Raw genomic sequence first — 13,903 nt, forward strand, 5'->3', positions numbered from 1 at the left:
AGCACAGCCCCAGCACCGTGCACCAGTACCAACTGGCAGGGTAACGCTCCCACCACGCAAAGTGTTGCCAACACCTCCCTGGGCTGTGTGCTGGGAAGCAAGTTTTCTAAAAATTTATTTGAAAGGTGGGGCGGGGGAGCAGATGTGTGTCAACTTCCAGGGTAGACAGTCTTCCCCACTTGTAAATAAAGCTACAAAAAAGCAAGCTTTCTCCTCTTTTTGTCCACATTCACTTTTTTTTTTTCCTCTCTCAGTTGAACAGCTAGAGAGGCATTTAACAGAAGTGAATTACCTCCCCCCTGGCAGGGCAGCTAATCACACATACAGGCTCAAACGGCACCATACAGGACCCCTTCCTCTCAGCCACATCCACGGGGGCTACAGCAAAAGTTTCATCAGGCTGGACTTGGCGCTTCTGCTTGTTCTGCAGCCACTCCATCAGGGCTGGAGGGGCTCACTGCTGCCCTAACACAGTGAAGATGAGTCACAGTCAAGGCAAAGAAGAACCATGCCTCATTTACCACAGAGGGATAATGACAGTCTATGTGGATAGCCCCAAGACAGGGTAAACATCTACACCTCCTAGGACCTGCAGAATGGATGCAAACAACACAAAAACCCAAGGCACCTTGGTCAGTTATGATCCTAACGGAGTAATGTAGATGGAACAGACCTGAGAAATCTGAAGAGAGAGAGAAGCTATTCAGGAACTGGAGGAAACCTTTCCTCTTTTGCTGCTATGAAAACCAATAGTTACACACAGTAGGCCAGTTTAGGAAAAGGGAAAATAATTTGTTTTGGAGAAGCAATGTGGTTACCTTGACCTGACCAAAAAACTGAACTTAACAGAAAACGGAAATAAAAGGACTTTTGCACACTGTAACTGGTTTGCCTGTTGAGTAATATGTATGGATGAAGTGAAAGAGAATGTCTATGCTGCTTTAAAATGAAGTCCTTCAAGCACTCTAAGAAAAGTTCTTATTTAAATCAACCTGGAGTTTTCAAGGCTTGACTTAATATGAATTTTAGTGCAAGCATGAAAACTTGAAAAATACTGCTGCATTTAAAGTAAAATCAAAGTTAAAGATTGCATTCAAGTGCATTATGGGGTATCCAGCATAGAAGACCTGCTGAACGTTTATTTTGTTTTGCAGAATTTTTGGACTACCTGTATCCTAGACTTTCAGATATTCCATAAAACTGTGGGACTGGAAATAACACCTGGACATCACAAAGGTCATTCCCCTGCCGCAAAACAGAATCAACTATTCCTAAACACAGGGTTTTGTCTTAAACACCTCTTTTTTTTTTTTTAGAGCCTTTCAGAAACCAAATCTCAACAGTTCTGCCAGCGTATACCACAGCTTTGCCATCCCACTATTTTTTCTTCCGTTTAACAGAATCTTCCACGCTATCACTTTGATGTTCTGCGCCCCCTCCCCAGGTGTGACCACACATCTCTCCCCTTTTGAACAAAACCCCTGACTGCCTGGATATTAACATTTTTCATCTTGCAGGTCTGACAGGGTTTGGTACACCTTGCTGTTCTCTTTGGAGTCTGTGACCAGTGACAGCAGTTTTCTCAAACCAAAATACACTTTGCTCTTAACCAAAGAAAGAAGCATGATTTAATGAAAAAAGAGATTAAAAAGTGATATGGCCAAGATTTTAGGGCCTATTTTATTCAGTTCAGAAAATGATCATAGTACTTCTAACAACAGGCAGACTGCCAGTTCAAGATACCCTCATTACCAGAAAGGGGGAAAAAAATAAAATACTGAGTTGCTGATTCCCTTTATTTCTGTATTTTCTATTCTAGGTATTTCTTTAGCAAAGAACAAGATGTGAACAGTGTTTTTAAGCACTACCAATCTCTTGCGCATCACCAATTCAATTCAAGGTAGCATACAACTCTCTACCCTATGATCTAACACAGCTTCCACAGTCAGAATTGCTTGCCTTTATAGACTTAGTCTTCCCCTCTTCCCTGATTTTCTCTCTCTTTCCTTCCCCACCAGCACACTCAAACGCACCTGACTTCCCAAGGATGATGGCTCTGTTCCATGTCAAACACAACATTGCTTCTGCCAGGAGTTACCATGCAGAGTGAAGCTGGCCTGCTCTGCCTGGCAATATTGTCATGAAGTTTTACAGACTAAGTACAAACTATTCTTCCTACCACTGCAAAGATTATTAGAGTAGTACTTCTTCACTTGCCCATCAAAAACAAATGGGTAGACGCTTGCAAGGCTAGGCTTGCTTCTCACTTCCCTTCCTTTACTACAGATCACAAGTATCACTACCTGGAGTTACACTGTGGTAGAATTAGTATTAATAACAACTTCTGAGGTTGCACCCCAATTCTGTGACCCTACAAGGTAATTATTCCCTTAGGAAGTTATTCAAAGCCAATTATAAAGCAAGTTATCTCTAGGAATTCAATGGGTTTTATGACAGTACACCATTTTATGTTTTAGAGTGGTCTTGACTAACTTACCGTGTACTTGACTGAAGTACTGAAAATAAATAGGATGTAGCATTGTTGCTTATATTTCCTCTCTAGAATACATATATTTATGCTAAGTTACTAAAAGAGGAGTCACACCAGCATGAAAACATTGCAGAAATTTTCATGATTAGGCTCCAACAGGAAATCCTCTTTCAGTTTATGGGAATGTAATCATATTCAAATGGATTTAAATATTTCATTGAACCTGCCCCTTCCTCCCTCCTCAGACATGCACAGGTCATTTACCAGACAACTGTTATACCACCTTCCCCACTGCAGTATTACTTATCCACTTTTTCCAGTTCCTTACAGCCTACCAACAAGAAGGCATCAAACCAAAAATGAGAGTTCAAAACACTAGCAACACAGAAATACCCAAAAAAGTGCAAGTCCTGTGACTTTCTCAAGACACAGATGAATGATAAACAAGTATCAGAATAGACTTTTTAGCTCCAAAGCAGTCATTACTACAAGATAGAAGTGGCAAACCACTACCAACACGACAGTGAATGGTCAAAGAGCCCCCCCTCCCCCCAGCACCTATTAAGCAGACACCTCAGTTTACTCTTAGCATGCAATTAAGCAGTTTGAGAGGTCTAATCATTCCCCCTGCCAAAACTGCAGTAGAAAGGACTGACCCATAACTTCATGCTGTAAAGGCTTCAGGCCATCACCTCCCCAATGGGCACAAAGCCCACTGGTAAAATCCCAGTCTTCCAGTACCTTGATAGCTGTCCTCTCTGTCTTTATCTACACAGAAGTATTACAATAAAGTATATAAGCTATTTTTCCCCTCTATCTTTTCCAAAATCCTACTCTTTTACCCTAACTAGCTCAACCTGACTACAAAATGCCCCCAAGAATAATATGATACAGCAGAGAAAAAATTCCTTCCAGACACTAAAACCAGACAATCTGTCACACCCACTACACCCTCCAAACAAGTCACTACCTGCAACACTAGAGAGACCAAGAGAGATGATGGACAAAGATACTTCTGCAGCATGTAGGAAAGAATGGTTAAAACTGTTCAGAGAGAATAGTAGTGAACTACTGCTCTCTCCCAGATGCCCAACAGGATAGTGACCAACAGGACATTGTTTTCCTATCTCCAAAGCTTTTCAGCATGGGCTGCATCTCTTGATTTTTTTCTACTGGGATTAGCTAGACTTTTCTGTCCAGTCAGGAGCAGTTACAACAACTTATTAAAATGAAAAGAGCTTTTGCAAACGCATGCTTTTCCCCATTGCTCCTTTCCCCTTACAGTCAATACAATGTTTACCCAGCTGAGATGGAGAGAAAATTCTGAAGTAAGTTGCAAAAGAAATATTAGATGTACATAGGGTAAAATGGAGATGGGATGAAACAGCCTAATCCACGTCATACTTCTAGCAATAAGGGCTTCTGTTGAGACTGCAGTCTATATTACTATGTTTCACTTAAATACTGTTTTCCTCTACATCTGACACCTTGAAAAGCTTTTATACACTTGAGGTGTGTCTTGCCCATTTTAAGAAGTGCTATAAAGACCAAATAAATCTTCATACATAAGGAAAAAGGATAAAATGTAATTAAGATATTTGTCTTTAGAGTACAGAAATACTAGTGTAGAAAAAATACAATGGACAGCATCTGTTTTGTTCTCAGTTTGGAACTCTATTCCCTCAGTATGGGATTGATAGGGGCAACCTCTGGAAGGAGGTGGGGGATTACCCTTGCGCTAGGGAACAGGCTCAAGGAGAAAAGCTTTTTAGATCAGGATGAGACAGGCAGAGTTTGAGATGAGAAGAGGCAGAGAAGGAGACTGAACATGGAAAAACCCTTCACCATAGTAACAAGATTGAGAGATTCCTGAAAGCAACAGGAAACATGAACACAACCAGGCCTTCCTGGCAGCCTGGAGACCAGAGGGGAACACGCAGACTTTACTGCAACACAAAATACACTGAACCTCACAGATAGGTCCTTTCTTTCCAGAGATGGCAGGCAAAAAAGAAAGAAAATTGAGAAAAATCTTTTTCTTACCTGCTCTTTTGACAAGTAAGACCCTACTAAAAACCTTTTTTAAAAAAAACTTTTATTTCAAATTTAATTATTTTAAAAAAGCTTTTCTAAAAATTATTTTTAGAATCATACAGTTCAGGCTGGAAGGACCTCAGGAGGTATTTAGTCTAATATCCTGCTCCAAGCAAACTCAACACTAAATTCAGACCAGGCTGTTCAAAGCTTTATCCTTTCGGTATTTTTTCAGAAACTCACTGAAAGGAAAAACAGATCCACTTTAGACCAATGGCTAACTGTTGTTTCTCAGTAAAATAATTGCATTTTAAACAATATGAACATAGCATGCAAGGACTAATGCACTAACCTGAACTTTATTTTTTATTTACAAGACAGTTTGATGAAAAATTCCTGTAAAGAAATACCATAATCGCTAGCTCCTGAACTTAATGCAATAAAGTCTATTTTCTTGTAAAGGTGACACTACAATTAATAGGTAAACTTCTCTTATCCTTGGGATAGACTGATTTTCCTTATCATTGCACCCTAGGCAATTTTCTTTTTTTCATATCACTGATTACCTATTGTATTAGTCGTACATAGTTTAACTCTGAAAGTGTTTCTGGCTGAGAACTCTCCATTTTGACATAATTCCCATCAAATTGAACAGAACAGAGGGCAAAGTTCCAGTCTTGTTTTACTACAATTTTACAGCGTGGAAGTCAATGCATCAACATACTTTACAACCACTTTGTTTTACAGAACTTCTTGTTGAAACACATTTACAACTTTGGGCAAAAGCATCAGATTTATCCGTTCAGCAATAAAAGAATGCTTTTGGACAGGTTAAAGAAAACTGTTCAAGAGGTTTTCAAATTACAGGTAATTTAAAGTCTACTCTAATTTAAAGTGGTTTGCTAAATATTCCTTTCTACTTATACCTCAAACTTGTCCTCCCTCCCCCCCCAAAAAAACATTATGAAATCAAACGTTCAGCAAATGTTTGAATGGATGTTCAAAGTAGACATCAAGGTAGCATTTTAAGACAAAGGGCATTATTCCTCAATACACAGTACCTATCCGCACTGCATGGTACAAAAAGCAAGAGAATCATTCTAAATATGCTGCGAGGGCAAGTTTTCTACAGATATGCTTTATACTACAATCACATTCATCAACAGTTCATCTATTGTGTTAAGAAATAATTATTTATCAGGGCTTGTTTGCTTTTAGTCATTGTCTGATATGAATCATAAAATAATCAGCAAAAACAATACACAGTAGCAGTATTTACTCCCATTCTTTTGGCAATTCGGACACCTTTGACCAGGTGCAAGAACACCTTTGAAATTACTCCATCCTGTCCTAGACTCACAGCAGCAGGTTTTGTTAAGGTGATAGTCTTTCAAAACAAAGATTTCAGACCATGGGTCTGACACATGGCTTCCTTTAGACAGGTGAGTAACAGAGCTGCCAAATAAGCTAGAACTTGCAGCCCTTGTGGGACCAGAAGCGTTAGGTTTTGTTACTTTCCAAATAGGGTTATTAAAGAAAAAACACCATGAGTTTCTCAGCAATACATTTTGATTAGCTGAGAAATCACCACAGGTACTCAAAACTACATACAGCCAAATTTTGTTGTCTTTATTTCTTGTGTAGTACTTCACTGAACAAATGCCCCCTTTTCAGACAGGGTATTTATGCAGCAAGACAAAATGCGCGGATAAGAGTGGAAAAACATGTTTGTTGGTGACCAAAAGAAACAAGTGTTCTTTTGACTGCAAGAATGCCCTGCCCATTTCTGGAGAGATCACCCAAGTTTTAAGGATTTGCAAATTGTTTCTACAAGGCCTTCACTTCTGGCTTCCACAACCTTCTGTTCCTTTCCATTGCCAGAAAGTTTATTCTGTTGATTTCTAAGTTAGTTTCTTTTTCTCTATAGCATCTTAGGTACTGAAGAAGCAGAGCAGCTGGGATATTAATGGAGCGCTAAGGAGAGCTGTGGGAAGGTAAATGGAGCAGCAGCCAGCAAACAGTCAAAAAATGAGGGAAAAAACCCTCAGTGAATCACTTCTTTCCCTACTCTAGCACTGAACTACATGAAAGTGAACAGCTAGGATACTTATCCATGAAAACTCACATGACATACCAGATGGAGGAGCTAAAGGAGAACAACAGGGTCTTTAGATTTCTTAAAGATGTATTGTCCAGGCCAAGGGCATCAGTAAATTCTGACTACACTTTAGAATTTACTGTGGGATGGTTAGGAACCAGAAAAAAGTCACCACTCACATGTTTTTTTTACACAGTCTCTATCATAGTAACATGCATAGTCTCTTCAGTTTCTCTTCTCCCAAGATAGCAGCTAAGTATTATTTCAAGGGACAAAAAAGTTCCCACCAAATAGCAGAACAAAAATAACTCACAACATATCTGATTTTTTTGCCATAAAGTCTTGATTGTAAATATGTTCATAGAAATTTCTAATAGAAACGTGAGCAGGAACAAAATTCAGTAGCTGCAAGTAAAAATACTGTTTTCCCTCATCTAACAACAGCTTTTGATATTGTCACAATTTTTGAAAAGTAGGTTTGCTATATTTTTATCATTTCCTCTAGACATTATAGTAAAGTTGAGGGATTTTAAAAATAAACAGAAAGGTTACTACTAAAAGAATTTAAGTTCCTATATATAATTGCCACTGTATTCTTTTTACCCAAGATATATTGACACTCAGATTCTTACACGCATTACATCTTAGCCTCTTTCTGCATTGCAGCAGCAGAGAGAACTGCTGCATGTCAGATGGATCTCCCCTCCTCCTCCTCTTCCACTTTCCAAGAGGAAATGCATGTAAAGTTTTCTAGGTGCTACTACTGTTAGCTTTTTTTTTTTTAAATAAACTTTGTAAGTGCAGTGAATAGTACTGAAGCATGCAAAGCTCAACTACTATACCAGAGTTCAGTGCAAGATCCTATAGGATGAGAAGATGGTTTTATTTTTAAGAAATATTGCACTCACACTCATTTTCTCATACCCAAATACTCACAAGAACCAGATGCACATGACCAAGTAGCCCATTTAGGATCAGTTGTGGTGACATGGAGGACAAGAAACAACAGCTACTGAGTCCTTATCATGTGTTCTAGGCCCCTCTTTGGCTGGCAATCTGTTGGCTTTTGGACGTGCTTTTTGTACATTTTACGACTTTACAGTGACTGCAGTCTTGTGTCTCTTAATCCTGTGCCCCCTCTGAGTCATTAAGCAATACCGCTGATATATTCGCCCTTTGCATCTCTTTTGCTGAGTATAGCCTGTCCTTTGTTTTAGGCTGTCTTCCCCCCTCTCCCTCCTCAGCTGAATGTTATTGAGAAGCTGCATGTAGATGAGCTGTGATTTCAATAATGTACTGACCTAGATGCCATCAACACATATCATTCTTTTATCCCTTCTTTCAATTTCCTCTGCTGCTTTCACACCCATACATTCCCATTCATACTTTATTTATACCAATAGTAATATTTCTACTGCATTTTTCTATAATCCTTTCACCTAAGCCTTAGTCTAATCATATGACATAACCTATGCTTCAATCATCGCTCTACCAGAGAATCATAACGCCATTCTTTCCAGAGTGAAGCCGTGGAGCAGAGAATTAAAGTGTCTATCATACACAGAGCAAATACAAGATACCCAGAGGCTTTTGCTTTCTCAGAATGACACTGAACCTAGAGGTAGTTCTTGACACAATCACCTTTTTCAAGACCATAATTTACTTTATTCAAACAAAGGTTATGGTAAACTTTTTTTTTTTTTTTTGGGGGGGGGGGGGGTGGGACGCACAGGACAGGAAGAAAGTATCTTACCTCTGTCTTCCAATATACCCTAATGAAAAGTATAGTTGAAGATGGACCCAGGCTCCTCTTAAAGAGTGCACCAGGACAGAATGAGCAGCAACACATACACATTGCAACATGGAAAATTCCGATAAGGTTTCAGGTAAAGCTTTTTCACCATGATTGCGGTCAAACACTGAGCTGGAGCCCAGAGCAGTTGTATAATCTCCATCCTTGGAGATACTCAGAACTTAACTGGACACAACCCTGAGCAACCTGATTCAAATCAGCTCTGCCTTGTCTCTTCCAACTTAAATTATCCAATGATTCCAAAAAAATCTCTACGGTCAAATCACTACCTAGTCTTATTCAACTGAAGGAAAATCTGGCATTGATTGAAAATGCTAATCATTTGGAAAATCAAGTTACCTGATTTTCTTTTGTGTTCAAATTTGGATTCATGGCCATACTTCTTTGAAAGAGTTTACCACTCGTCCAGACATTTTCCCAAAACTTGCATTTCAATTTCTGCTGCCTATCTTCTGCCACACACCTAAAGGATGCCTTTCTCTTAAGGAAGGAGAAAAAAAATCCATGTTTATTGAAGACAAAAATTAAAATCCGTTTCCAGGAAAAGAAGTTGACAGTTTTCTACCTATATACAGTCCATGTTTTGATTCCAGGGATGTTTATAAATGTTCCCATATACATGTATCATCTTCGAAGATAGGAAAGTATAGAAGTATTATCCTTTTGCTTTAGACTCAAACCAAACTAAATACCTTGCATACCACCTGATTCATACTTTCTGTGAATCCTGGCTCATCACCCATTTGACTAAAATGACGAAAACCTTCATTACAAGTATCTAAAGCACACATTTTCCCAACAGGGAAATACATATTCATAGAAAATTCTATGAACTGAACACTACAAATGGATACTGTAATAAGCTTGCTCTTATCAGACAGGATTAGGAAATAACCAATCTCGCTCTCTGTGCTGTTTTGGAACTGTAATACCTTGAGCTTCAGTTTAAGACAGTAGTTTAGAGTTTATTCTAGTTTATAGAACTCTTACTAGTCCTAAAGGGTAAAATTTATCTCCCTTAGTTTTACGCAACCAAATCAAGGGTCAAGTTAAGTCAATCATCCAGTATACTTTCCTAGGCAATGGAGAAAGGCTATCATCCCAGAGGCTGATACATCCTTCTATTTAGGTACATACTAAGGAGTTGCCAGACTTTGTCAATCACAGAGGAAGCCAAGATGACTAGATCTTTTTAAAGACAATTTTAAAGACTTAATCATTGTTAAATGACCACAGTGTAAATGATCACATTATCTCTGGACCTACCTGGAGCAAGAACATGCCACACACTACTCTCTTGAATTGGTTTTGGGGAAGGAATTGGCTACAACCTCTCTCAAAGAGCTTTCATACCACACCATAACTTGGCAGAATCTATTACTGAGGATCTGTTCCATGTAGTTTTTGATCTTGACTAGTTTTCCCTTATGTTTTAGAGAGTTAAATCCCACTTTAAACATCTGATACTCATCTAAATCACTGTATACTCATTTCCAAAGTCATGAAAGCCACACATTAGTAACAGAGGCAAGATGCTGAGCTCACTAAATACTCTTATCTTTTAAGAAAAAGTACTTTCACTCGCAGATCAAAGTGCTAGCTACAATATGTTTCAACATCCACCTATTTAACACCACAAGTTTGTAAATTTAGGAGCTACATATCAATTTAATGATTGTATCTACCTTCTTAGCATCTATATGCATATGTATGTCTATATACAACAGATATTCTGTATGTGTTCCTTAATCCAATTCTCCCAAAAGCTTATCTAGGACTTACAGAACTTTAAATCCACCAGATACTATCCTTAGAAGTAGATACAATTGACCCTGATAAGAGCAGTGTCAAATGCATTTTTCCTTTGCTTTTCAGTTTTGTGGTTGTGAAAATTAAAAACAAAATGCTAAGCAAACTCAAAGAAATGATGTATATCAAAAAGGGTCAAAATATATTTATTATTCATATTACACTGGTTCTATACAGTTAGATATACTCCTTATGAGAGTCAGCCATCATGGAAGCGAAGACAACTGCTGTCTGCTTTTGAAACTGAGGTTAAGTTTAAAACAAAACAAAACAAAAAAACCAAAAAACACACACACTCAGGATTCTTTCTAAGTTTAGAACTAACCCACATGGCCACAGCCACCACCATTATGCTGCCATATGTATTTGGTACAGACTTACAGAACAGTGAGAAAAGTCTAGCTGAAAACATGCCAAGACCAGATTTGGTTCTAAAAATCTTTAATAATTTTTTTTTTTTTTAATAGGCCTATGTCTTCTGCCTTTATATTTTAACATATCTGAAAACTCATTTTCAAGTTGACACCCAAAAGCAAAGAAAAGGGGGGTAAAAAAAAAAAAAAAAAGAATATCCAGTTTCTTCTCTTCCACACTGCCCTCCTTTTTATTTTCTAGCTTGCCTGATTTATGGGTGATTTTTCAGCAACCGTTACTGTGTTCTGACGGCAAGGCTCTGTCAAGGACTGTCATCCAACTCTCAGCAAAGGTCACTCTGTGGCAAGGATTGGGAAGTATTAGAGAGCTTACAAGGAGGAAGAGATAATGACAAAATCCAGTGTTTTAAGCCCTGTCATACTCCTCCCAGAAAATCCTCATAATGAACTTCCTACGTTATGAAGTTTTTTTAATCAATACTGTGTTGTAAGTTGCACTGAAAATAAATGATATATTTTACCTACATCTTTGTAACCTGGTCCAACCTTTTGGATTTCAGCTACCGATGTACAAAACAGATTAAGAAAATGAGTGAACATCTACTTCTGAAATAATCTCTGTGCAGGCCTCCTGATTCACAAATATCTCTTATCCTCAGAATGTAAAATCAGGTCAATAGTGAGTTATGTGTTTTAAACTATTGGCATCCCAACACACCTAATATCCAAACAAAAGAGTATCCAGTGACACTACAGACATACATGTGTATCAACAGTTAAAGCAGACTCTCATAAGGCATTGCAACAGGCATGCTCAAAGGCTTTGCAATAGGCACAAAGGTGAGGCAAGTGCAATGAAGGGGTAAACGTCAAATTAAAAGCTTTAAACCTCTGAAAGTTAAACAAGTTTTAGAAAGCAAGCCTCAACATCATTTCATAGGCTAGTTTGAGCCAACAGATAAATTTTGCAAAATATTCAGGTCACGTGCAGATAATTTGACATGCTTCCCATTTATAAGGTAATAGTTCTCTGATGTAAGGCTCTATACTTACTGTACTTGTGACAATTAATTACTAAAAGCTAAGTGTGAAAGACAGATATGGACCAGGTGGCATGCTCGATTGCTTCTGGAGTTTCCTTGAAAGACATTCTCAATCTCAGCCATGTCCTTCTGCAGAGTATGCGTCAGGTAGAGTTAACGGGCCAGGAAAACACTTCTGTCCATCTACCTGACATCAAGCATCATTAAAAAAGAAAAACAATTCATTTTAAAAACCATTTTAACCTAATCTCAGATTACATATGTCAAAATGCCTGAACTGAAACCATATTTTTTACTACACGGCAAAATTAAGCACTTGTGAGTGTTTTATTCATCTAAAAATGACCTTTAGGTTTCATTTTTCTTTTGCCACTCTAGAGTTAATGCTAAATTTCATGCAATTGTAACCAATTTCTTTAAGGTAATCACTAAATCCCAGGAATCACTTTTACTTATAAAATATTGATATATGTGCTCATCTATAGCTACTTTGCCATACGGCTGCACTATATGATTTCATGCCAGGTAATCACATGTTAGAAGACATTCCGACATCATTAAAGCTACACATGCTCCTGCATACCTTACTAGGTAGAAGCTGGCACAGGCAAATTCTTCACAGGATCTTCCTCCTCATTTTCTGCCTTTCTCACTCCCTTCCAGAGAGACTTCCCTGAGCAAAAGTAAAAGCATCACTGAAAATGTTTACCTTGGTCTGAATTTTTAGAGCTTCTTAAATTTTAATGTTATTCCATGCTATTTACTTCAGAGTAGATTTGATCTATGGTCTCCACTGTAGTGTTCAAATTAAGACTGCGATTACAGCAGGAAAATATTTCCTGAATATTCAGCCACAAATTTTAGTTATACTATGTTTCTAACCTTTTCATATTTGTTTTTCATGAATAATTTAGCACTGACTTTGTTAATATAAGTGTTCATAAAAGCAGTATTTTTTTGTATAAAAGTATAAAAAAGTACTTTTTTGTTTAAAAAGGCAAGTATTTCAATAAAATGCTTTCTAAGTCATTCTTAAGGATTTTTTGCTTGTTTGTGGCCACATGAGTTCTAAAACCACTTGAGATAGTAAGAATTGCAAATTGAAAATATTTCCAGTTATCCTACCTAGTATGTTAATTTAGTTAGGTAAATTATAAAATACACTCATATAACACACTGGCTGTTATTTAATCTATTATCCCATGCTAGATCTCAGTGTGTTTCTGCCTAAAGCAATCAGAGCCTCAACACCATGTTTCTAAAACTCAGTCAGAGCAGAGTTCTACAGGGGATTCTGGAAGAAAGGAGGAAGATTAAAGGAAGCGCGGCAAGGTCAGCTGAAGGAGTACGAGTTACTTACTGAAACATTTTTAGTGTTGATGTAGTTCAAGGCTATTTTTCAAACACAATTTGAAAAATATAGGAATAGAAAGAGGACAAAATAACACTATTAAGCTAAAAAGACAAAGGAGACCAATAAGAACATCTCAGGTCTAATAATTTTAGTGGACTGTTACTGAACATTATATCAACAGTTGCAATGGGAATAAAGTTCAAATGTTTGTGTTCCAAGAGACAGTCAAACTAAAGTTGGATCACAAGCAATATGGTGCCTCTTTGAGCAGTTCTAAGTCAGCTTAGCAAGCAACAGCAGTAAATACTCAGCCTCTCCGATGTGTTAGTGCATTACTTAGTGCAAGAAAAATTCCAGATTAGAGAAGCATCATATTGCATAGATGAAAACAAGTAATTTAACCAATGATAACTGATCAGATTTTCAAACCATTTTCATTAATTCAATCCAACTATGCATATCAATTTGCAAAGTTATATAAGTTACCATAATATAAACATGGAAAAAACACTTATTTTGCATGGTGGCACTAAGACATTTTCACCAAAAAATCCTTAAACTCTTGAGTACAAAAATAGCTTTTTCTAGGTCAAAGCAACATCCAATTTCACATTTTAATAAAATCCAAAACGACAAGATTATTAAGACATACCTGTGACCTAAAGGACCCTCTTCCAGGATGCTATTATTTTAAGCTATTATTCTCCCAGCTCTACTGCATAGTTCTGGCAACATTTACTCCAGTAAAGGGGTGAAAAGTTTTAGATATGTTAACTCACGCCTCTTTTTCAGGACCCAACCTGTCATACTCTGCTCTCTGCCAAAAGCAGCTTGCTCATACAACTGCTTGTTTCCTTAAAACCCACTGGTTAGCCCATTACATCCAA

The 13,903-nt window shown here is 37.7% G+C and overlaps 2 long non-coding RNA genes across 2 annotated transcripts in view; both read right to left on the minus strand.

Annotated features, from left to right (window-relative positions):
* Positions 1-11,837, minus strand: part of LOC106482773 (uncharacterized) — a 36,699-nt gene extending 24,862 nt beyond the window's left edge. The window contains exon 1 of the long non-coding RNA XR_001292228.2: positions 11,673-11,837. This is a non-coding gene — a long non-coding RNA (uncharacterized lncRNA). The remainder of the gene's footprint in view (positions 1-11,672) is intronic.
* A 422-nt stretch (positions 11,838-12,259) lies between these two features.
* The window catches only part of LOC106482764 (uncharacterized), a 64,063-nt gene continuing 62,419 nt past the window's right edge, over positions 12,260-13,903 (minus strand). The window contains exon 3 of the long non-coding RNA XR_001292226.2: positions 12,260-12,335. This is a non-coding gene — a long non-coding RNA (uncharacterized lncRNA). The remainder of the gene's footprint in view (positions 12,336-13,903) is intronic.

Source organism: Apteryx mantelli, chromosome 2 (genome assembly GCF_036417845.1).
Source record: "Apteryx mantelli isolate bAptMan1 chromosome 2, bAptMan1.hap1, whole genome shotgun sequence".
Classification (NCBI taxonomy): domain Eukaryota; kingdom Metazoa; phylum Chordata; class Aves; order Apterygiformes; family Apterygidae; genus Apteryx; species Apteryx mantelli.